Source organism: Accipiter gentilis, chromosome Z (assembly GCF_929443795.1).
Source record: "Accipiter gentilis chromosome Z, bAccGen1.1, whole genome shotgun sequence".
NCBI lineage: Eukaryota > Metazoa > Chordata > Aves > Accipitriformes > Accipitridae > Astur > Astur gentilis.
This window is the reverse complement of record NC_064919.1, coordinates 72,294,274-72,316,729: the sequence shown is the minus strand read 5'-3', so window position 1 is coordinate 72,316,729 and position 22,456 is coordinate 72,294,274. Positions and strand designations below refer to the sequence as shown.

The following is a 22,456-nucleotide window of genomic DNA, read 5'->3' as shown; positions in this document are numbered from 1 at the left end:
CGGCGCTGCCGGCGGCGGGGGGCGGAGGTGGGCTGGGTGTGCGGGGGGAGCGCAGCCGCCCGCCGCCGTCCGTCCCTCCCGCCCCGCCCCGCCCCGCGGGAGGGGTGCGGGCTCAGCCCCGCGCCCGCCCTCGCCCGCCGTTGTCGGCCGCTGCCGCCTCAGAAGTTGGGGCCGGCCGCGGGCGGAGGGAGCGCGATGCCCGGCGGTGGTGCCGCCGCCGCCGCGGCGGCCGCTCGCTGAGGCGCTCCCATGGTGCCGCCGCCCGCCGGAGGGGGCCGCGCCCGCCGCGCCGCGCCGCCGAAACTTGGGGGGGAAGTTTCTGAGCAGCGAGTCGGTGAGTACCGGGCGGCGGCTCCGCGCCTCTCCCCGCCGGCCGCGTCCCGAGCGGGGCGGCTTCTTCGACACCACCCCCCCCCCCCGCCCTCCGTCCCGGCGGCGGCGGCGGCGGGCCGGGGGCCGGCTGCCGTCGGGCTTCCCCGCCCGGCGCTCGCCTGGGGGCGGCGGGGTCTCCGCGAAGCGCGGTGGGTGTCGGAGCCCCTCCGGGAGCGGCGCGTCCCGCTGGCGTGGGCAACGCGGCGCCGGACCCGGGCCGCGGCCGCGGACCCGCGGGCGGGACGGCTGTCGGGGGGGGGCGGGGGGGGGGGGTGTGTGTGGAAGTTTTGTGACCCCGCGTGCCGTGGGTGATGAAGGGGGGACGGCGGGGGAGGGAAGCGTGGGCTCGGAGGTCTGGAGAAACACTATTCTTCAGGGAAGCCGCCTGCTCTGGGCGGGCTTGGGTTCGGAAAGCAGAGGGAGAACGGCAGATGAGGTTGCCAGCGTCTCAGTCTTCCCTGCTCTGTGAGGGACCTCATCCGAGCGCCTCTTCTGTGTGGTTTATTCCAGTTTATACACGCACGCACTCACCTTCTGGGTTTTTTTTAGTGGGGTGTTTTTTTTTTTTTTTCCTAACCTCTCGTGCCGTCTGTAATTGATCGCGTTTCTTAGTGTGTGGTCTGCTGTAGGTATCGCACGGGAAAGAAACTGAAGAGAGCATTTTCAAAAACAAATACTTGCAGATACTCTGAGCAGCAGCGTACAAAACAGAGGGAGTAACTAGTGTTTTTGCACAGCAACGTCTTCAGTGATGTTTGTTGCAAACTCTCACGGGGCTAATTCTAGAGATCAAGCGTGTGGATGTGCGCTAGTTACTCATCTTTTCAGTAGTGTCTTACCTCGTTCAGAACCTACGGTATTATTAACTTACTGTATTCAGTCACAGCTTCACTTTCCTCCTCGTGTAGCAACTACGAATGACCCCGCACCTTGTCATCTTTCTGCTCGTGGTTAAATCAGAAATAAGAATGAACCAATTACAAAACTGTACCCCACCACTTGAGTTGGATCCCGTTTTGTAAATGCTTTCGGCAAGTGTTTACTGATCAGAAAAATGGAAGTTATTTGCCAGGTGAAGAGGTGCTTAACTTAAATCTGAAAGACTCTTAGCTATAGCATAGACTCGGTTGCTCTCATCAGTGATGAAAACGTAGTTAGGAGTAGAATCAGTATAAGGAGATTTGGTAAGATTTAAATAAGTACCAGCGTTTATTTAAAAGATTTTTAAATACTGAGATTACAGTAGATTGCAGTTGAGATGTTTTGTGTCTCTGAGTGATAAACGTAAGTATCACTGAAAGTTTTTCAGACCGCTTGAAATGTTTAAATAGGAATGTGGCGTCTTTCATCTCCGCCACATCTCAGTCTCCCGTTACTAGAATTGCTACTTGCCATGTTAATTCAGTACATTAGCATGTTTCAATAATTATAAAGGATTAACAAACAAAAACCAGCTTGCAATGCTTCTGAGGAGTAATTTCTAAAATTGCCAGTAAATGGCAGTGGTACTTTTATTAAATATATGAAGATAACTGCTGAAACTTACTCTGATGTATAGAGGAGTCATAGATACTCCCCAAATATTTTGGAGTCAAATTCCCCAAGTACGGTCAGGCATTGTTTTCATTACCATGGGCTGTTTCGTTGTCTCCCGGTGTAGATGTATCTGCACAGCACAGTGCAGCACCGTGCAGATACATGGACTTGGGGGCTCTGTAGAGGTGTTAATTTCTGTAGCACCGTGCAACACGGCAGCACTGCTCCCAGAGAGCGCTTGGGTGTCTGTGCCGTGCTGGATGTGTTGGGGAGACACATGGAGCTCGATTCTGCGTGTTCTTACTCACTGAAGTACATGTGCTACTGCATGTGGCTTCTTGTGACCGTTTCCAGTAGGGAAGGCTCAAATAAATCTTTGATGGCAATTCCCCTATTTCTGGATTGGTTCCAGTCTTTTTCATGATCTGGAAGCTGAGGAAGTATAATACATGTTGGTCCTTTTAGGGTATAAGTTCGCTCACAGGGTCTCTTTCCCTTGACTATATGTACATTTCTGTTAATGTGTATATAAGCTAAATGTAGGCCTTGCTCCTATCAAGTGAAGCTTCCTTTTGCTGCAGGAATTGTTTTTTATCAAAGCTAGTATTTATCTTGTGCTACTAATGGGAGCATCGAGCTAAATAAATATAACATTATGTATCTTGCTTGAAAGACCAGATTTCCAGGGGCAAAATAGAAGCTGTGAATATTTGTCATTGAGAAAGCAATGTAGGCAGAGATGCTTTGATTTTTATTTTCTTGGTGTGATTAAAAAAAAAAAAAAAAAAGTTTTATCAGACACAACAGCACTTGCATTCAGACCAGTTGAAGCTCTTGCAGTCTTAAGGTACGTGTCAAAACATTTTCAAAGCATTGCAAATAAATAGAAATGATAGAAATAATAAGAAGAGGGGATAAAGTTGATGGGGAAAGGAAAGGCAAGGATACTAGCAGTGCTGCAATACTGAGTCCACTCAATCCACATGGGAGTCTCTAAATGTTGGGTTTGCCAGAGGGTCGGGTTCCCTTTCACTCAAAGGATCTTCCTTACTTTTTCACCACATATTGATCTGATGGAAAGGCGAATCTTTGGCCCAGCAGAGCTGGGATGGTAATTCTGGGAACAGGGCAGTGTGAGGAAAGCAGGCAGGGAGGCAGCGAAGCTGCCACTACAGTCGTGGTGAAGGCAAAAGGCTGACGCAATGAAATACTAGCTTGGCAGGAACAGATTTATATCAGGACTTGAAGGAACACTTTGTGCTCAAATTGTTTATCACAAGGGAAATCTTTCTTTATTGTGTATGAATCCCAGCTGAAGTTCTTTGTATGAGGTGGGTGCTTATTTACACATCATTTTAATTTGTGAGAGATGTAACAAGCATCCTCTTACCAAAGATCTGGTTCTTTATGTATGAGAAACAGTTTTCCCCACTGAATTGTAAAGGCTGTTTCCTGGCAGATGGGTGTTGTCCATATCATATTTACTGCAGATTATGAAATGAAAATGCATTTAAGTGTCATATGTTACTGACCTTTAAAAAGCAGGTATTCTACTGAAAAGAAAGCCATCACCGGGAACTTTATTTTTTTTATCAGTAAGTTAATATAGACTTCAGAAGTGCTTCACAGTAGCAGGGTGGTTTGCAATAGAATGAGACTTAATGTCTTTCTTAAACAAAGTAACGTTCCTTACTGTTTGCCGAGCATTTCAGAGGTACAATGTTGTGAGGATGTAAATGACAATTATTTTTACTGAAGGAATAACTGCTGGAAAACACCCTTGTCCAGCTGCTTCAAGCAGTAATCGTCACTGATGCGCGAGATACTTGTGTGGATGCACATGCACAGGCACTCGGTTCAGAGTAATCTTTGAGGTGTAAGGTTGTCCCACTTCATTTGTTATCCATGTAGTGAGTAGCTGAAGGATTAAAGCAGTAATCAAGCACTTACGAGCTTTAACACTCCATCTGTGCTGCTGTTCATACTTAACCATGCTAATCACATTGATGTTAGTCTTTTGACTTTCCAAAAAAATACACTGACTGCGATGCTGACCTCCGTGTCTTCTAAATCATGCTGAGTTTTATAAATTCCAGGTATTAGGATATTCCTATTTGTAGCAATACAGTCTGCAACATAGTCTCTTGTTTTGCTACCTGTCCAAACTAGCGGTTAGGACTTGTGGCAGGGATCCACTGTGTGGGACCGTGGTTGTACGGGGGAAGGTCGTACAGGGCTGCGTGGAGGATGCCAGAGATGTGGTGGAGGCAACGAATGCTCTGTGGGGAATGTTGATGGGAGGATATGGAGCTCTGATAGATTTAGCAGAAAATCTTAATCTCTCTGCACTAAGGGGGTAAACACAGCACCCATTCTTCTGGTGTGGAAGGAGTTATGCCTTCCCATCTGTCCTTTTCTGTAGCCGTTTAGAGTGACATGCAGCGTTAGGGTATCACAGTGCTAGTGCTAGACCTGCTAGGCCTGTGCATCAAGCACAGTAACTCCCTAGGGTGGGTGCGTAATGTGGGAAACAGAAATGTGCAAAGAGAAGATGCTTCACCAGCTTTATGCTCATGAAGGTGGAAGATTTCTGTCTCTGATCATTTAATAAGCTTACTGCTTGTAATCCTAGAACAAAGATGATGTTTGAAGACATAAATATGAATAATCAGTTGCATTTGGGTACCCTTGAAAGACTGGACGATAATAGGGATGGCAATAATTAACATTTAGAACTTTAAAAGCTGTTTAAATACTGTCATAAATCCATTACAGTCTTCAAATTCAGTTTATAAGTAGTTAGTCCAAACATGAAGTAATATTGCAGATGCTCTACAGAGTAATTTTGTGCAATACAGGTTTGTCAGCAGCTAACACACAACAGCTCTGAGGGGTGGTTGCAAAGAGTTGAGTTATTAATAACAACCATCATGTTACATCATTCAAGCGCTTAAATTGAATTTGAAGTTTTACTGCCTCAGGAGAAAATGAGATTGGTAAAACTTGGCCTTTCAGTAGCAGAAAAATCAAACCCTGACCTATTATCAGGAGCTGTTCCAGCACCGTGCTCGCTGGCTGTTGGCTTGCACCCCAGGCTGTCATGGCGTTGCGGTCCTGGGCAGCCTGATATGGTCACTCAGTACTCCAGCTTTTGCAGTGATACTGGTTCGGGTCTGGCCAGCCTAGAATTTGGGGACAACAGAAATATTTTTGCCTGTTCTTCTTTGCCTCTATCTCTAGGTAGAGATACTCAATGGCTGTTTCTAGCCTTCAAAGTCTGCTGCGCCTATAGAACACTGGATTTGTTCAAATCCCAGTGGACTGGTTCCATATTCCAGTAGATGTCTAGGATGCGTTGATGGTACCCTTCAGGTAGAAACTGTACCTGTGTTAGTTCTGTGCACAGGTGTCTCTACGTTTGAGCAATATGCAGCAGTTTTGGGTTTTAGTCTATATGTCATTAATCTCTACAACCTTATTGATAATAGCCAAACAAACCTTTTTGTGTCTGTTGGAGTTTGGACATTGGGTAGTGGTGGTCTGACCATGAAAGAGAGTCTGTAGGCCAGGAGAAACAGACTGAAAGAACCAACAAATTTTATTTCAGCTGTCTTGGTTAAATGAGCATGCTTGTCAGTTTTTGCTTCACTTCATGAACTGCATGCCTTATTCCCAGCTGCTCTCAAGTGTTTAGCTAGCAGCCTGATTTCTGCTATGTTTCATGGTTTTTTCTTTTTTTTGCCTGCCTTTTTCACACACATGTAGGAATTTATGCCAGTGGTAGTTTGAGAATGCAGTGGGTTCTCATTTATCTGCAAATACCGTTTGAGTTTGGTATTGAATGCTTATCAAATAGTGTTTGCTCAAGAACCATGTTATGAACCTACTTTATAACTGTTTTGAGTGATGCCTTGTATACTGTTTTCATCCAAAAAAGCTTGAACTGTTTGGCATTTTGACTATTCATGAGATTGCTGGTGGCTTTATGTGATGCTGTAAAAAGTGAGTGAAAAGAAAGCAAGATTCTTTTTAGATGGCAGTTCTTGTCCCTTGCTTCGCATGAGTTGAAGAGGACTGATTGTGATTATGTTTGGGACCAAGCTTTATCTGCTCTGCCTGAAGTAAAGGAGGTCTGGGATGACAATTGAGAGGAGAAAAGCAATTATAAGCAATGAGCTGCTGTATCTTTCCCTTTGACTACTTTTTACGGCTGAGCCTAGTCAGGTATGTCTGGGAAATGCTATGGAACTTTTACTTACACAGAAACCCCCAAGAAAACCATCACTTTTGTAATGACTGTGACAGTTTGAGTTTGGGCACAGAGCAGCTCAAAAAGGACTAAGATGTTAAGTAAACAGGGCAGAATACAGCGCGGTCATGACTCTATGAGCCCATCTGTACTTCACAGCATGTGCAGATCAAGCCCAGTGAGCTGTGCTTACGCTGGGGCTTTGGTCTCGCAGGTTGAGTCCTGGCTTTTGTAGGGCATATGCTAGGGTCATGCTTGCTGCAGTGAGTTGAGCCAGCAGAAGGTATGATTTGCAGTGGGAAATCCTGCTCTTTTTTTCTTGAATCCATTCGCAGTTTTTGCCTCATCCATACACGTTAACTGAAACACATGCAGCCAGAACTTTTCAGATGTGACTCGTGCTTGTTCCAAACATGTGGAACATGTACTGCTGGTCCAGTACATGTGGATGAACTGCTCTTACTCATGGCTGCAACGTTACTGCAATAGGATCAGAGAGAGTGTGTGAGATGGGGCTTTATGCTTTTTAGCTCTGATTTCTGACCTTTGGAGAGCAGCAGTCAGTCTCTGGGTCTGCTCGTGCTGGGTGGTGGTAACAAACACTGCACAGGAGAGACACTTGTTACGTGATACGGTCACTGCTGGCCTCCTGTACACCAGCCAGTTCTGGTGGTGCAGGACAGCGTGTACGGCATGGATGGACTGCAGCCCAGGATGGGGAAAAATGGCCTCTCCACCTCCCTGTGAGGAAGGCTATTTTCGTGGAACTGTGTGATGACTCTGGTATCTTCCAGCACTAAGGTGCATTTAATAAGGGTGGCCGTATCAGTTCAGAAACCATTTCAGAAAAAGCAGTCACTGTTTTAAAGCAGCCTGTGCCTTGTCACCTCTGGTTCTTAGGTAGTAGTCTGCTTGAATAGCTAATTTCCTCGAAATAATAGGTAGCTTTGAGAGAATGAGTTTCTTTGATTGTACTGGGCCCAGACACGCTTTTTTCAGTGGCATGTAATTTATCCACCACAAGGCACACACACTAAGCCTAACTACAGTGGATACTGCCTGATCATTCTTAAGGCTTTGGATGACCACAGGGATGCTGGTGGTGACATTAAGGAAGGATAGCATTCAGCTGTTTAAGTGGTGTGAGGGGCCTGCCTAACTTGCATCAGAGCAAGGAGGAGAGTAAGAATACTTGCATGAAGATGCTTTATCCGTCATTGATTCCTCAAGCTTATTGTGTAGAACCATGTAGAACCTGTATCCGATGCACAAGGGAAATAAGCAATACATTGTGCCCTTGTGTCTTTGATCCAGCTTGTGGCGTAGATGAATGCACTTAATGTCATGATTGAAAAAGTAATCCTGTTTACTCTTGCACCTATGCATTTGTTGTAGCTTGTTCTATTGCTTTTTTCAAATTATAAAAAAAGTTAATGCTTTATCAAAGTAACCAAAGTATTGTGAAAATCATTGTGGGTCCCTTGTCCTCTCCCATTCTAGTACTGCAGGTGGAGGGCTCTCTCGGTAAGAGCCCAAGAGAGCTTTATGGATCCAGTGGGAATAAAAAGTCCACCTGCCAAAAAGAAAGATCATAGGATTTAGGAAGAGAGACTCCTCCTGACTAATTGTTCCTGTTGACATTGAACAATATAATGGAAATCTTTATACAGAAGCTTCTGTACTCATATACCTGTTCTGTATGCTGAGGCATGAATTTCAGATATAATTCATTTTTTAAAGAATTTTGGCCTATCATTTGAATGTTATTTAAAGCCTAAGGGACCTGAGAGCCTGGTTAACCACAGGAGGTCTCAGAGTAGAAGAGGGAAAAAGTTTTCCGCAGTGGGCAAACATGTCCTACAGGTGTTTCAGTTTGCTAAATCATGCAGAAAAGGAGAGGAGGTTTTATGGTGTGAGGGATCAAGAGCTAGGGACTGCACACAGATTGTGGATAAATTCTGAAACAAAATAGAATATCTGTAAGTAAAAACATCAGGACATGAAAGCCTGGGGAACTGTTGGATGATAATGAAAACACTGAAGTTATAGACGCTGAACTGTTTGGGTCCACTGTCTTAAGAAGAAAACTGAACATTATGTGACCAGTAATCAAAAGGACATGTTTAAGACTTAAGTGTAATCATTTGTTTAAGGATGTTTGAGACTACTGTACTAAAACACAATAAAAACCCCTAAACCCTCAAGAACATTTAAAAATTCAAATGTAACTTGAATTGCACCCAGAAGCATATATTCATACCGATTTTTTTAAAAAAAAGTTTGTGTTTTTTTTTTTATTATTATGAAGATTTTGCTACTTTATGGGTAGAGCTGTGGTAGGAGTACAAATGGTTTTGGTAGCGTAGGATTAATTTTGTCAGAGGCTTGCATGCTATGATTTCCAAATGGCATATTGGTTGCAATGTTTTGTAGGATCCTGTCAGTGCAACAGCTCGTAAAAAATACAGTGAAGAGAAAGATGTTATTTTTGCATCAAACAACTGATGTATTTTGCCAACTCATTTTATACGTGAGCAGTTGGTACCCATACTGTTTGTTTATATTGCAGGTTTTGTTTTATTTACTGATGCTGAAGTATGAAAAAAAATGTAAGATCTCAATAAAAATAACTGGCACTGTTTGTTGTTAGGGCTGAAACAGAAGAGGTATCTCTCACTAGTTATTTATTTGTCTAGATTTTTTAAACTGATTTTAAAAGGTTCCTGCCAAGGAGCCTGATCTGACAGGAGGCTGTGGCTTGGTAATCCTATTTGTATGAAGCAGAAGCGTGCTCTTACGGGCAAAAGAAGAATCATCCCTCCCACCTTATACATCTCGGATGCCTGCACTGACCAGGTATCTTGAAAACTGGAACAAGAAGCACATTCATTCCTGTTCAGCTTGAGCAATACTGCAGAGCAGCAACCTCAGCTCCATTGGTGGTGGCCAGGCTCCTCTGCCCCCAGAGCCACATGCCAAAACCTTTGCTCAGCTGAGGGCGAGAGTTGAAGAGGCTTAGTCCAGTAATTTTTTTTTTTTTTTTTTTTTTTACTTAATTTTGATTAATTTTGAACCCTTAAACACTTCCTAGCAGGGTACAAACAATTTTTAAAATTTCTTATGTTTATATTACGGTATATGTAAGCATCCTTTATGTTGTCATTTTTTATAGGCTCTCTAGGTTGAAAGCCTCTGTAACCTACTAGGGTGACATTGATTAGAGATTGACTTCTATTCTGTGGAAAAGTTACCATGAGCCGGCCTGCCAGAGAGGGTGCAGAGTAACAGATGGAGAGGGGAGGGGGGAACACCTTTAAACTCTGCTGTGTCAGTGGCAATAGCAGCCATGAGGGAGAATGCGCCAGATTACTTGCAGGGGATTTTGTAGGAGGCTTTCTTATTTTCTTTACTGCTTTTGAGCAGTCGTACACTGACAAGGCCAAATACCAGAATGGTGATATAGAGTTTACTGGACATACATTCAAATTTCAGCACATCTTTAACGGAACAATCCAGAAAGAAGAAAAATGCATCCAGATCATTGAACTGTGTGTTTCTTTATTGCACGCAGTCCATGCTGAGACTCGCGTTATTGTTATATTTAATAGACCTAGCAAAGTTCCTTCCTCCGCTTTATTCCAGCTCTTCTGACTGAAAGTTGGCTTTCAGGTTTGGGTGGGGTTATCTGAATTGTGTGGCTTAGAGAAAGTGTGGAAGGACTGACAGAAGCTTCTTTTGCAGGACGAATGAGCTATCTTTATGTCTTGCCACATTGTCGTGCTTTGGCAGGGTGGCTCTGGTGGGCACCGGCAAAACCCTGTGTTCGCGGTGTTGCTTCATATCCAGGTAGTTTGGCATTTTCCGGATGCTCTGATTACTCCCTACCGTAACAATACGGATAGGTGCTCTTAAAAAATGTCGTTAAAAATCCCGGTCAGAAGGGGCATGGTTGTTCACAGGCTGTGGCTTGTGGAGCACTTCCAGGCAACGCAGATGGAAGCCAGCTTGGTAAAAGTGCTGAGCTGTGCTCGGCCGGAGGAGACGGCAGCCAGGGCTTCAATTCCCCGCTCAGCAGCCTGCGAGCAGAGCTGCCTGGTGTGCCATCCCCCCTTCCTCCCCAGTGCCTCTCCCGGGGCTGCCGCTGAGCAGAAACTGAAGTCGCTCTCAGTTTGTGCTAATGTATGTGGACTTAGCAATCAGCTTCCTCTGATTCCGGTGCAGGAGAAGCAGCAGATGATACCGGCCACGTGTTAAGTGTCCCTGAGAGAGTAGAGCTGCAGAAGCTGGTGGAAGTGTGGCACTGGTGGAGGTGGAAACTTGCGAACAGAGAATAGCAGAGCGCTGGAACGAGCGATGGTATTCATTATGGCAATTACTGGACAGCGGTAAGGCATCTTCGGCGGAAAGATGAATATTAATCTGCATTTTGTTCTGTTGGTGTAGTTTGCAGCGCAGCTGGCTGGCAATCATTTTTAGGTGCTATAATCACACAAACGATACCAGAGGAGTTCAGGCATTTGAAAAGCAACAACAAAAAAGCGTCAAAGGCACACTGAACAGGCTAGCATTGATTCTTTACCTTGCATAAGGTTTCTGGGATGCACCACGGCACTGAGACATGAAGAGTAGACTAATTCTAACACTGTAGATCGAGGATTGAGGAGGATATGTACTTCTAAGTGAACAGCACGGACCTTTTTGGATGTTCTACATTATAAATAGTTACTTATCAGCAACTCTGGCTTTGGGCCTTGACTTTTGACCCCTACTGCTCTTCCCATTCATTTGTCTTTGTCTTCACAAAGCACTTCAGTTAGTACAGAAAAGGACTAATGCCATTTATTATGTTGTTTTGTCATCAAAACGGGAAAACCAAACAGAACTGCTCATATTCCCTCGACTTTTTCTTCTCAGACCTGTGCGTGTCTGGTGGGTGAGGATGATGCTTTCAAAACCATCCCGATAATTCCTTTCTGAGGAATGGTATGGGACCTTACTGAGCCATAGGTAGGGAACTTTCTGCAGGTAGTGTTACAAACTTCTGATGTATTTTATGTAGTGCTAGTATTTCTGGCCATTGTTTGGCTCAAAGATCTATCCATGGACATTAAATGCTGGCTGCTCTTCTTCCTCTTGTTACCAGCAAGTTGCTGTGTAGAACACGGTCATTTAATTGTAATAAATTTAAGCAAGTGTTGAAATGGTAAAGAAGTGCCACACGGACCATTAGAAATAATTATGGTGGGATCAAGAAGACCCGCAACAGTAGTGTTTCATCTTCAGCTATTAATACGGTCGGGCATTGAGAAGTTGTGAAGGAAATTCAAAACAAACTCTCCAAGTTTTGCCAAGATTTCTCAGTGGAATCACTTGTTGCCAGATGCTGATGCTGAATGAGAGAGAACAGCAGCCACCACCGGGGGGGATTAGTTTTCTGAAATTACTCAAAGTCAATTATCAGTCCAGTTGTTGTAGGGGTTTATTAATACTCTGTGGACTACTCTACAGTTTGAATGACAAACAAGCAGGTAAAAAATGATGTTTGAGGAAAGTATTTCTCACCTGTCCTGTTAGCTCTGGGAAGGCATACAGCATCTTTTATTTGGGAGTTTAATGTAGCTGTGAAAAAGGGATTATAGCATAGATTGTAGGATTGAGTGAAAGACTTGGTCTGCACGTCCCAAGCAGTAGCTCCTGGAAGCGATACGCAGCTTGTGGCTAGGAACAGGGCCACATCCCTGGCCGTGACTGCAAGGGAGCTCTGCAGTGAGCTCAGAAAGACCTCAGCCAGATGTGAGACTTCAGGGCCTGTGCTCATGGCACTGGTTTCCAAACCATAGCAGAACCACTACAGCTGTTCTGCCTCCAACCCCCCCCCCCCCCCCCCCCCCTTAGAACAGGGGAATACTTGGTTGAGTGTTTGGGTGTTGTTTTGAATGTATTGTGCTCTTAGTTTTTGTGCAGTCTTGGAATTAGTAATAAGCCAGGTGCTGCTTGTATTTCACAGATGATGTATCCAACCCAAGAGTCCAGGGAACCTACAAACAGACTATTCCTTTTCTTCAAGCTGTTTTCTTTGGCGGTAGCATGAGCTGAAAGGTTTACATGAATTAAAGATTCATGGCCAAGTATGAAGTCAGGTCATTAAAGTAATCTGCTGATCAGACCCCCTTGAGCAGTTCGTTAATAAAGAGGTGAAAATCCAGCACTACACTGACTAAATATCTGTAATTTCTTCAATAGTAGGTGCTGCTGGGAGGAATCTAGCATCCTTTCTGGAGTCCGGTTTGTTGATTATTGTGTGACCCAGTTGGCAGCAACCCTGTCTTGGGAGGCCCGGGACAATAATATCCTTCACAGCTACTTTGTTAAGTAATTGAAATACAGTGCCAGCATTATTTGGGACAGATATGTATTTGATAACCTACTGCTGCCAAGTTGCATGATAAAAAGAACAACTTGTTTCCATCATAAAACTTTCCTGCATTGTTCGTCAGCAAGCTGAGCCAGAGGAACTCTGCTTCTGGTAGGATTTACGGGAGAGTTTCTAGTCAAGGTGTCAATGGGCATGTCCTGTTACTAGCAATTCTGCTTATTCTTAAGTTTTTCATAGTGTACTAGAAATCAAGGCATTTGCTCAAAATTCAGCATACTTTCAGAAAAATTCAGATTGTGGTGTCAAATTTATTTAAAAGTTATTTTCCTAAATCGAGAAAAACGTAACCAAATACCAGTAGCTACCCTCTTAGATAATCTTAATTTCTAACTCTGGTCTCTGCCACATGATGGCCTATCTGCAGGAAACAAGCACTTTTTTTGCCAATCTCAGAATGGCTACAAGCTCACTCTTTAGCAAAAATGGGAGTCTGGCAGGCCCCAAGTACAAACCAGTCTCTTTGTGGAGACTGACTCGCAGGCCCTCTGATATGCCGGTGGTTATTCTGCAAAGTTAATGTAGGCACCTTGTGTGGTTAGTCTGATCTTCTTTTCCTTTGTTTGAATTTCTGTTGTCTGAATTCTGCCTGAAAAGTAGATTGGCACATGGTGTCTTATTTTTCAAATTAGTCATGCCAGCTACGCATAAAAGAGCTGGAGCAAAAGCATTCCATATCCGTTGTTAAGTGTTTTATTTTCCAGACTAAAAACTGAATACTTGCAGCTCGCGTGTCATTATGTGGTTGTCATTCCTAATTACTTTCTGGCATGTTCCTGGGTGTTTTGTAGACAGGAAAATATATTTGATTGTTTTTTTTTAAACACGCAGCTAAAATGCCTTCATAACTAGGCTAACAAAAAGAAAATATTCTGTGAGGTGGAAAACTATTGGGAGAAATAAATGTGCGGACATATTAACTCGTTCCTTTCTGAAAGAGTAACTTGCTTTGTCTCTTATCATCAGTAAGCATTTTGTCCTGAAGGAATGAGGCTGTTACATTTCATAACTAGAAATTAGTCATCAAGCATATTTGGTTATTTTCAGAGCATGTAAGTGTGTGGTTTTTTCTTGCAGGTATTCTGTATACTGCGGTGTGTTTTACCAAAGTAAAATGTGGTGTTTGCATAGCAGTTTTTATACACACAAATTCATAAATGCACACGTACACAGAAGCAGATTTGCAGTTCTGACCCTTGAGATAAGCTACCAGCAAGCTACAGTAACTCTCCTGAGGCTAGTGGTACATAAAAAATGCGTCAGTGAAAAAAATTAGTTTCCCACTTGGCATTCCCTTCGCTTTTGGGATTTTATTCTCTCTTGACTGTCAGCTGACAGCTTGACTACCCTGACAATGTGCTGGAGTATCAGAAGCCTATTATCTCCCGAAAGACCTGCGGTTCCCGAGTCTGGAGGTAAATCTTCAGAGCCATCACAATTGAGTGACACGCTTTTGTGGAGCATGTGTGGAGCAATACACAGGCTGCTTAGGATGGATTCAGACGTGAAACCCATTCGAAGGCTGTGGCCGGAAATTGAAGGCAAATATATTTTCTGTAAGATTGATTAGTTGGGGAGGCTCTCGTTCCTGTGCCGTGGGGTCTGCAGCGTATGCCATCGTGTAGGGTGCCTGGGCTGCATCCCTGGCTGGGCGCAGCCTTTTCCCTGGGCCGATGCAACTTGTCCCACAGCTGCCTGATAGCAGGAGAGCTCGGGAGCCTGTGGCAAGGGGATGCCTTGTCATCAGGAAGGGCTAGTCAGCATCTTTTGTCAGCGGCCCACAGCCAGGCTGGTTTTGGCCAGGCACGAAGCTGCCTTTCGGCAGGCCCCTGTACCAGGCGCTCCCAGCCTTGTTGCAGGGCTGGGGCTAGAGGCAGCCTTGGGGCAGCTGGAGCCAAGGGGGGAGGGGGGGGCAAAAAGGGGACGGCATTGGGATCTGCTCTGTCACCTGCAAGGTGGCCCACATTCATCGTGTGACCCAAAGGCTTGTGTGTCCAGAGACAAGGGATCCGAGAGCTCTACAGCCAGGGCAACTGCAATTAAAGACAAATCTTAGGCAGCCGGGGGTGGGTGGGATTTAGTTGTGGCAGCAGATGGGAAACATGACCTGATGGTGGCTAAGTTTGTTCTTCTAAGTTTAATGTTAAAGTTGCTGAAGAGTACTCACGTGATGTAACATTAAGTATCTGCACTAGATACCTGAATTATTCAGCTTCTCTAAGGACTCTACTGGCTATGATAAGCCTAAGACCTTAGTTCAGCCACCTCAGTTTAGTGCCTGCTCTTCAATGGTATGTGCAGAATTTCCCTGGTATGTGCCGTCTGCTGTGATAAACAGGAGCAAAGACTTTTGCCTTAGGTGACAATAATATTGCTAATGCAGTGTCACAGCCATAGTTTGCAATTCAGTCAACTATGCTAAACAAATGTGAAGGTACCTGCCCTGGAGCACTGGCAGGTGGCGTGGAGGCATGGCAGGATGATTTACAGTGCCGAACAAAACAAATACAGCCATATATGGCTGCGCTGTGTGCTGATTACTTGTGCTTTTAATATGTCTTCTGTTGGCCATATGCCTGCTGAAATGTGACACTCCCCGATATTAGTTGCCTCTGTGCCTTACTAAAATAGCTGCAGGAATATTCTTCTGAAATCTGAGGTTTTAAGGGAATTTGGAATATAGCATGATGAGATATGACAGTGGAGGAATCCTTGAATATTTATTTTAGAGTGAAGATAATTAGTCTCTTCTGTGCAATGAAGCTTTTCATTATAAGCTTGCCTCTGACTGGATGAAATAAGGTAGTAATTTTTCTGGAAAAACAATGTTTTCAAGAAACCTAGCCAGTTAGTAATTTTGGGTTGAATTAGACTAATTCAGAGTTTCATCTCTTAGAAGTAGCTGGGACTGTATAACTCATAAATGCTGGCCTGGTTAAACACATTTTAAATAAAAATCAAATTATCAGTCTGAAGCATGATTTTAATGAGTTGAAAACAGCTAAACGGAAGTAATTTTGAATAAATTCAAATAAGAAGTTCAAATATTTTCAAGTGTATTCAAATAAATGAAAATACTTTTTCTTTTGTATTACATAAAACAATACAAATTGACTAGAAATAAAAGTCTCGGTCCTCCTACAGAATTACATATCAATATGAATGGAGCAAAGTGGATTTTTTTTCATCACACCAAAAGGTTCCGTTACTGAACTGTTTTTTGCTGTTAGGCTAACTGCTGTCAGTTTTCTTTTATAGGGAGGCCAGTGGTTTTATGATGTTCACGAAGACATTACAGTGCCTTGAAACAGATGGAATTTTACTAAATGGTGATTTACTGATGCCAGGTATTGACTGTGCAAGCTAATAATCTCAGATGAGGATTACAGTAGACATAATGCTGCTGCAGATGGTACTGTGGTAGGCGCTGAGCGGGCACACCTCCCTGTCCTTGAAGAGTTTGCAGCAGGTATGTATGGGAAGGCTGCCACCCCACGTGTGGATGGGGCAGGGGAGCCCCAGAGCACTGCCGAGTGAGCTCCACAGGGTCTGCGGAGGCTCTGCAGCACTGCAGGGTTGTTTAGCTTTTCTTAATTACCTAGCTGGAACGTCATTAAAAAAACCCTTCACCGCAGTTGGTACTCATGATAGTCCAGTGATGGCTCGCGATAGTGAGACACTGACTGCTGCTTCCCCTGCAACAGCCTCTCCAGGCTGCAAGGCTTTGTGCTCGCCTCCCCCCCTCCTCCTGCTCCCCCAAGTGTCTCCCGATTCTTCTGTAAGCCAAATGCCACTCTCTAAACCTTTCTCCACTGGTTGGGTTTTCTGAGCTTCATATCTTCGTTGCCACCTTCTGCGCACTCTTTGGTTTGGCAACAGCATTGGAAGGGGAAAGGAGGAGCAGCCCAAAGGGAAAGCGGTGTTTGGTAGCATCCAGGAGCGGGGCAACTAATCACCCCTCTTGCATGTGCTGCTCCTGTTAATGTGCCACAGAATTCCTGGTGCTGTGAGACAATGGCATTTTGTCATTGACTCGCATTCAGTTTCTGGTTTACCGCAACACCTCTTCCGTTTGTTTGTTGTTTTTTTAAAAAAAAAAAACAAACAACAACCTGCTGCTTAGCCTGTTCTCCTTACATTGGTCAGTGGTAGAATATGACACTGACATTTAATCTTGTAATAAAGCAATGAGAAAACTGTCTTGAATCATGGGAAATCCCTAGATGTAATCACTATTTTGTTTGGGTTTTTTTGCAAGCGTGTGTGTGTGGTTTTTGTTTAAACAGTGCCCCAAATAAATGTGTGTTAGAAGAAGCTTCAGACTGAAGAATGCTTTCGTGAAATACACAAAGTCCATCTTTATGTCCAGGTTAGGGGTGGGCATAATGGGTTTTGCTGTGGATCTGGAGCAGTCCCACAGCTGCATTAGTGTGACACTGGTGTCCTGCTGCTGTCACTGTCCTTTGTCAGAGCAAATGCTCAAAGTCATGTTTGGTTTTTGGTTAGTAAAGATCCTGGCACTGCTTTTTTTCATGGATTAAGGCGATAACTGTGGTGGCCAAACTAAGCTTCTGACAGTATCGTTTCCCCTTTGGCCCTAACTGCTACTTATAAAACTTTGCAAATACAGCTCTGAAGCTGGCAGACTGGATTTTTTTTTTGTCAGCTAGAGGGTGAGCCCTTCCAAAAGCTTTTGGTCTCCCAGAGGTTTATTGCAAAATGAAAATGTTCTCTGTCTCTGGCATCAATTCAGGTTTGTAAACTTTGTTAACCAAAGAAATACTGAGTTCATATTCCAAAATACTTGGAATCTGGTTGTTGACCTTTGGGTACACAGGGCTGTTGCTCTCACTCGGCACGGTTTTGCCCTTAAAGTTAGGGATGATCCCTGTACACATTTTCTTGTTTGTTCCCTTTTCTGTCAGAGGGCTCGTTCCTGGAAAATCGAACGTGAGCACAGTTTCCAAATAGTGCTGAGGGTAATTGTTCTCTTTTGCTGTGAGAGCGCTTGGTGGGATGCATAGTGAACTTTTTGCACATTACTGATTTTTTAGCACTGCGGCTGGGAGTATTTGAATTACCAGAGACAATGAATGGATGGGGTGCATACCTAGAGAGGGAGGTTAGCAGGTAGGACGTGGGTACAGGGTTCAGCTTGGAAGTTTCTGCCTGTTGGGCAAGTGGGAAGGGGCTGTGGCAGGCAATGCTTGCCAGGAGTGATCTCCTGACCTTCACCCACTCTCCTTGACACAGCTTGCCTGCTGTCCTCCAGCCCGTCTCTTTCTCTTGGACATCACGGCTTCTTTCTTCCTTTAAGTTGACCTTGACTGCACATGTGCTGAAAGGTGAGCTCCCATTGAACAGCCTGCTGCTTTGTCTTGGCTGGGTTCCCAATCCAGGTGTTGGATTATTTTATCTTTTAATAGTTATTTTCTTGGCTTTGGAGGGATGGAAAGGACAGAAGGCAGTGCTGGATAATAAGGATTAGTTTACAGAGACTTTGAAGGTGGGGCTGTTCAGTATTGTGGAATAATGTTTTTTCTTTGTACAGCATTAATCAATTTGCTTTCCATTTTCACTGTGTCAGCTCCGATTATAATTATTCCACACCATGGGCTACTTAGATGAGTAGTGTATATTCAAATGAACTTTTTAACCTGCTAAATGAATCACATGGAGAAAGTTAATGATATTTATATTTAATTAAAAATTTGCAAACCGGGCAGGAGGGAAGAGTGTATACAAAAGCAATGTTACTCTTTATGTTCAAACTAATCAAGGGAAGCCTGGTGTCTTTTTGAAAGATGATGAGTGTGAGCTTCTGCTGCAGCTAATTGATTGTAATAAAGGGGTTGATTTTTAAAAAGGACACCGTACACTTGAATATTGAGAAGTTCAGTAATGTTTAAAAAATGGCTGGTTGGGTGTATAACCTCCATTTTCTGGTTAGTCCTGCTTATTTCTTGATAATGAAAATAGGTGAATACATATAGCAAGGTTCATTCTGTCTGGTTTACTCCCTGTATACCTCCATGTCTATTTAGGACCTTGCTAGCGATTTGATCTTGCACATGGTGCAATAAAATGCCTGAAAGCATTTAACTTTTGAAGAGGTGCAGTATGCCTTTCTATTGTTTTTAATGAAAGTTTATAGCATTCCCTATTGCCTACAGGATTTTGCAAATGTGAATCCTAAAGACTGAGGCCCCAGAAGAAAGTACTGCGTTCAGCTCTGGGGTCTCCAACATAAGGACATGCACCTGTTGGAGTGAGTCCAGAGGATAGCCACAAAGATGATCAGAGGGCTGGAGCATCTCTCCTGTGAAGACAGGCTGAGAGAGTTGGGGCCGTTCAGCCTGGAGAAGAGAAGGCTCCAGGGAGACCTTACAGCAGCCTTCTGGTGCCTAACGGAGGCCTACAAGAAAGCCCAAGAGGGAATTTTTACAAGAGCATGTAGTGATAGGACAGGCGGTAATGGCTTTAAACTGGAAGAGGGTAAATTTACATTAGATGTAAGGAAGAAGTTCTTCACTGTTTGAGTAGTGAGGCCCTGGAACAGGTTGCCCAGAGAAGCTGTGGATGCCCCATCCCTGGAAGTGTTCCAGGCCAGGCTGGATGGGGCTTTGAGCAACCTGGTCAAGTGGAAGGTGTCCCTGCCCACGGCAGGGGGGTTGGAACTAGGTGGTCTTTAAGGTTCCTTCCAACCCAAACCATTCCAGGATTCTATGAAATAAGAAAGCTTATTTTTAAGCACAGTTTTAAGCCAAACTCATGAATGTTGAATGCCTGTGGTAAGCTTGGCAAGTTAAGTAACTTCTTAATACAATCCCATTCACTGTTTTTGGTGTATGAATGCCTCCGCTGCTTAAAGCAAAGAAAGTAGAAACAGCATCTTTCTTTACACCTTCTTTCTCAACCTGTGAGCAAACTGATTTACAGATATACATGTTGCATATTAGTTGCTCTCTCTATGTGGACACTACTTGGGTCCCAATCTTGCAGTGAGATTTCTAACCATAAGCCACTGTTAAAATCACTGGTGCAGGATGAGAAGGCATGCATCTTTCTGAAAAGGGCTCGTTTCATGTCTGGGCTGTGCTGAGGGAGAGCAACAAGGCATGTTTTAGCATGGAAATGTTGGATAGCCTGTTTCAAGTGCAGGGAAGGGACAGGAAGTTCTTAGTAGTAAAACTACTGTGTAGGACTGAGTCATACTTGTTTGTATATAAAAAATGAGTTTTCTTGTTAAAATAAGCAGTTGTGTTTGCTTGCTGGAATTATCTCAGCTAAACTGTTATTTCAGAAGAAACAGTGTGCTCCTGATTAATTGGACGTTACCCAGTCCTTACCAAAGTACATGAATTTGAGAGCATTTCAGAGTTAAGCTGCTTTTAAAAGTGATTAAATCATCTTGCCCTCTGTTCTTTCTACTGTTTCTTTAATCAACAGTTAAACCATTCAACTCTCAATGCCACTTATCACTAGGATAAATACGAACACTGAGCTGGAAAACACTTTTGCCCTTTGCAATTTATAGGTACCTTCAGGGTGGTGATAAATGGCCTCTGTTAAAAAGGGTGACAATTATGTTTGATCGATTGCAGTGGAGGGGGTTTTGCCTTTTTAATTGTACTGCCTAAGATGTTTTCCTCCTTGAAGACACTGATATCTTAATTTGCATGTTTTTTCCATTCTTAGTGCAAGGGCTAACAGCATTCCAGACCCTTCTCCTCTCACAAGGAATGGTGCCATTTATCTCCTTGTTACCTGTGGCTCATATTACTGGACCCAAACCCAAATCCTTAATGTCCTGATTACCCAAAACAGAGGTTTGGTTTCTTACTGTGCAGACTGTCAGCATTTGTAACTAATAGGCTCCCTGTGTGCGGTTTTGTTGAATGCAGCTACAGTGATGCAGTGATATTTCTGTGTTTGTGTAACTTGCATGCTTTGTAATCATCAAAACATCACAAGACAACCTTTTGGAAAGTACAGCTGACTTAATGTGTTTCTGATGTTTGTATCTACTGGAAGAGGCATTTGGAGAAGGGAGGGGAAGGAGTTATTGAGAAAGAGAAAAATGACTCATCAGAAATATTTGTCCTCTTTTCTTTCCCATGTTTGGCTATTTCCATTGTAAACTGTGGAGTGATCGATGCCTGTCTGAACAGGATTGAGGATGTGAGATAGCTCTCAGAAGGTGAAATATTCCACAGTTTTTAACCTCCTTTCCTTCCTTTGCTACATTTAGACAAAGTTTAGTAACTGTGAAGTATGTATGTCTAGTTTACACTGATTCTTTATTTATGATAGCCTGCATTTTTTTAAATGAAAAAAAAAAAAAAGACATTATGAACAAACAGTGTTTTGTCTCATTACTGAAATTGCCAACATGAGTGTGTATATCCCACAGTAGATGGTGAGGATGAACTCCTTCGGACTATAAGAGTTGCTCTCCATTAAGAAATGTGTGCACTGCACTTAATGAAGCAGCACTTAGCTTTGCTAACATCGCTCTAGAGCAATATGGAGGTTCTTTTAACACACGAGTGGATTCCCAGAACTCTTGCTTTGTAAATAAGGTTTGTTCCGAGCAAGTCCTAATTGATAATGACAGTTAATGTAATACCTGCTGGCTAGGCCTGGCCTTTACTAAAAGAGTTCTTTGAAACTTATTTATTGATTGCTGCAATCAGTTTTTTTTTAAAAAAAGGCATTAATTTGGCCTCAATTTTCTGATTTTTTTTTTATTTATTTATTTGATGGAGTGTGTGAGATTAAAGTCTCAAAACTCTTGCCTGTCTTTTTATTTGTAAAGCATTTGGTGGGTTTGATTTTACATGTGCTTATGGCCCCAGGAACTACAGTTATATGGATATTAAATAAATGTAATTTTCTATCCAGGTTGACCAAAGGCTGCTCAGAAATAGAGACACAGAATTCGCCTAACTGTGTGTCATCAGTTCTTCATAAACTAATTATTGTTTATTTAACTGTGCAGAAAATGGGGTTTAGTTGCACGGCTGAGATGGCATTCCCCTCTATTGTTCTCAGAGTCATTAGTACTGTATATTTGCACAGCGCTGTACAGATATCAAGTAATGAAGCCTTGTACCGTGGTACAGACCTTCGCCAGCTCTGCTGCTGTCTACAAAAGGGATGGGAGTTGTGCTTTGATCCTACTTACTTTTAGTATTCTCTTAGAAGTCAGAGGTTTGATTTGATTGCCATTATCAATGAATGGATAATGTTAGACATAAATCATCCAGTGGTGACGTTCTCTTCATGTTTTTCTGTTCCCTGTCTCCCTTTGCATATATTTCAGTAGTTGGATTCTTAGTGGTGAATTACTTAATGGTTGGAAAGTAATCAGCTTTTGAAGGGATACCTCTTTTTGTTTTCCCTTTGTCTATTTTTACTTCAGAAGTGATGTAGTTACCATTTTATACGACTTGCACTAGACACTGTATGAATGCTCAGTGGAAGGTAAGTTTTGTTACAAATGACCTGAAAAATGGCAGTCCCTAAAAGAATGTGTGAAAAAGACTTAACTGAGGATTCTTAGTAAAGATTTAATTAATAAGTAATTATTATGCTCTTTATATTGCTGGGGTTGTTTGCTTTGTGCTTCTGATTGCATTTTAGTCTCATTTTTAGTATGTATGGCACAGTTTTGTCTAGCACTACACCAACAAAGGAGACAAATACACTATGGAAAAATATGACAAACAACTCTATAATTTAGCAGGATATTTTAGTTGGGGTAGCTTAAGTTTGAGTAACAGTTACAGTGACCTAGGTTCTGTTTTTAATGTGTCCCCTTACGAAGGGATCATTTGGGCTGCCTTGGAGGCTGGTTTGTGCCC

General features: G+C 43.3%; 1 protein-coding gene across 1 annotated transcript in view; it reads left to right on the top strand.

The window, feature by feature from the left end:
* Window positions 1–216: 216 nt before the first annotated feature.
* GHR (growth hormone receptor) overlaps window positions 217–22,456 on the top strand; it is a 130,540-nt gene continuing 108,300 nt past the window's right edge. The window contains exon 1 of the mRNA XM_049794352.1: window positions 217–334. The gene's annotated coding sequence lies outside the window, so the exon portion shown is untranslated. The remainder of the gene's footprint in view (window positions 335–22,456) is intronic.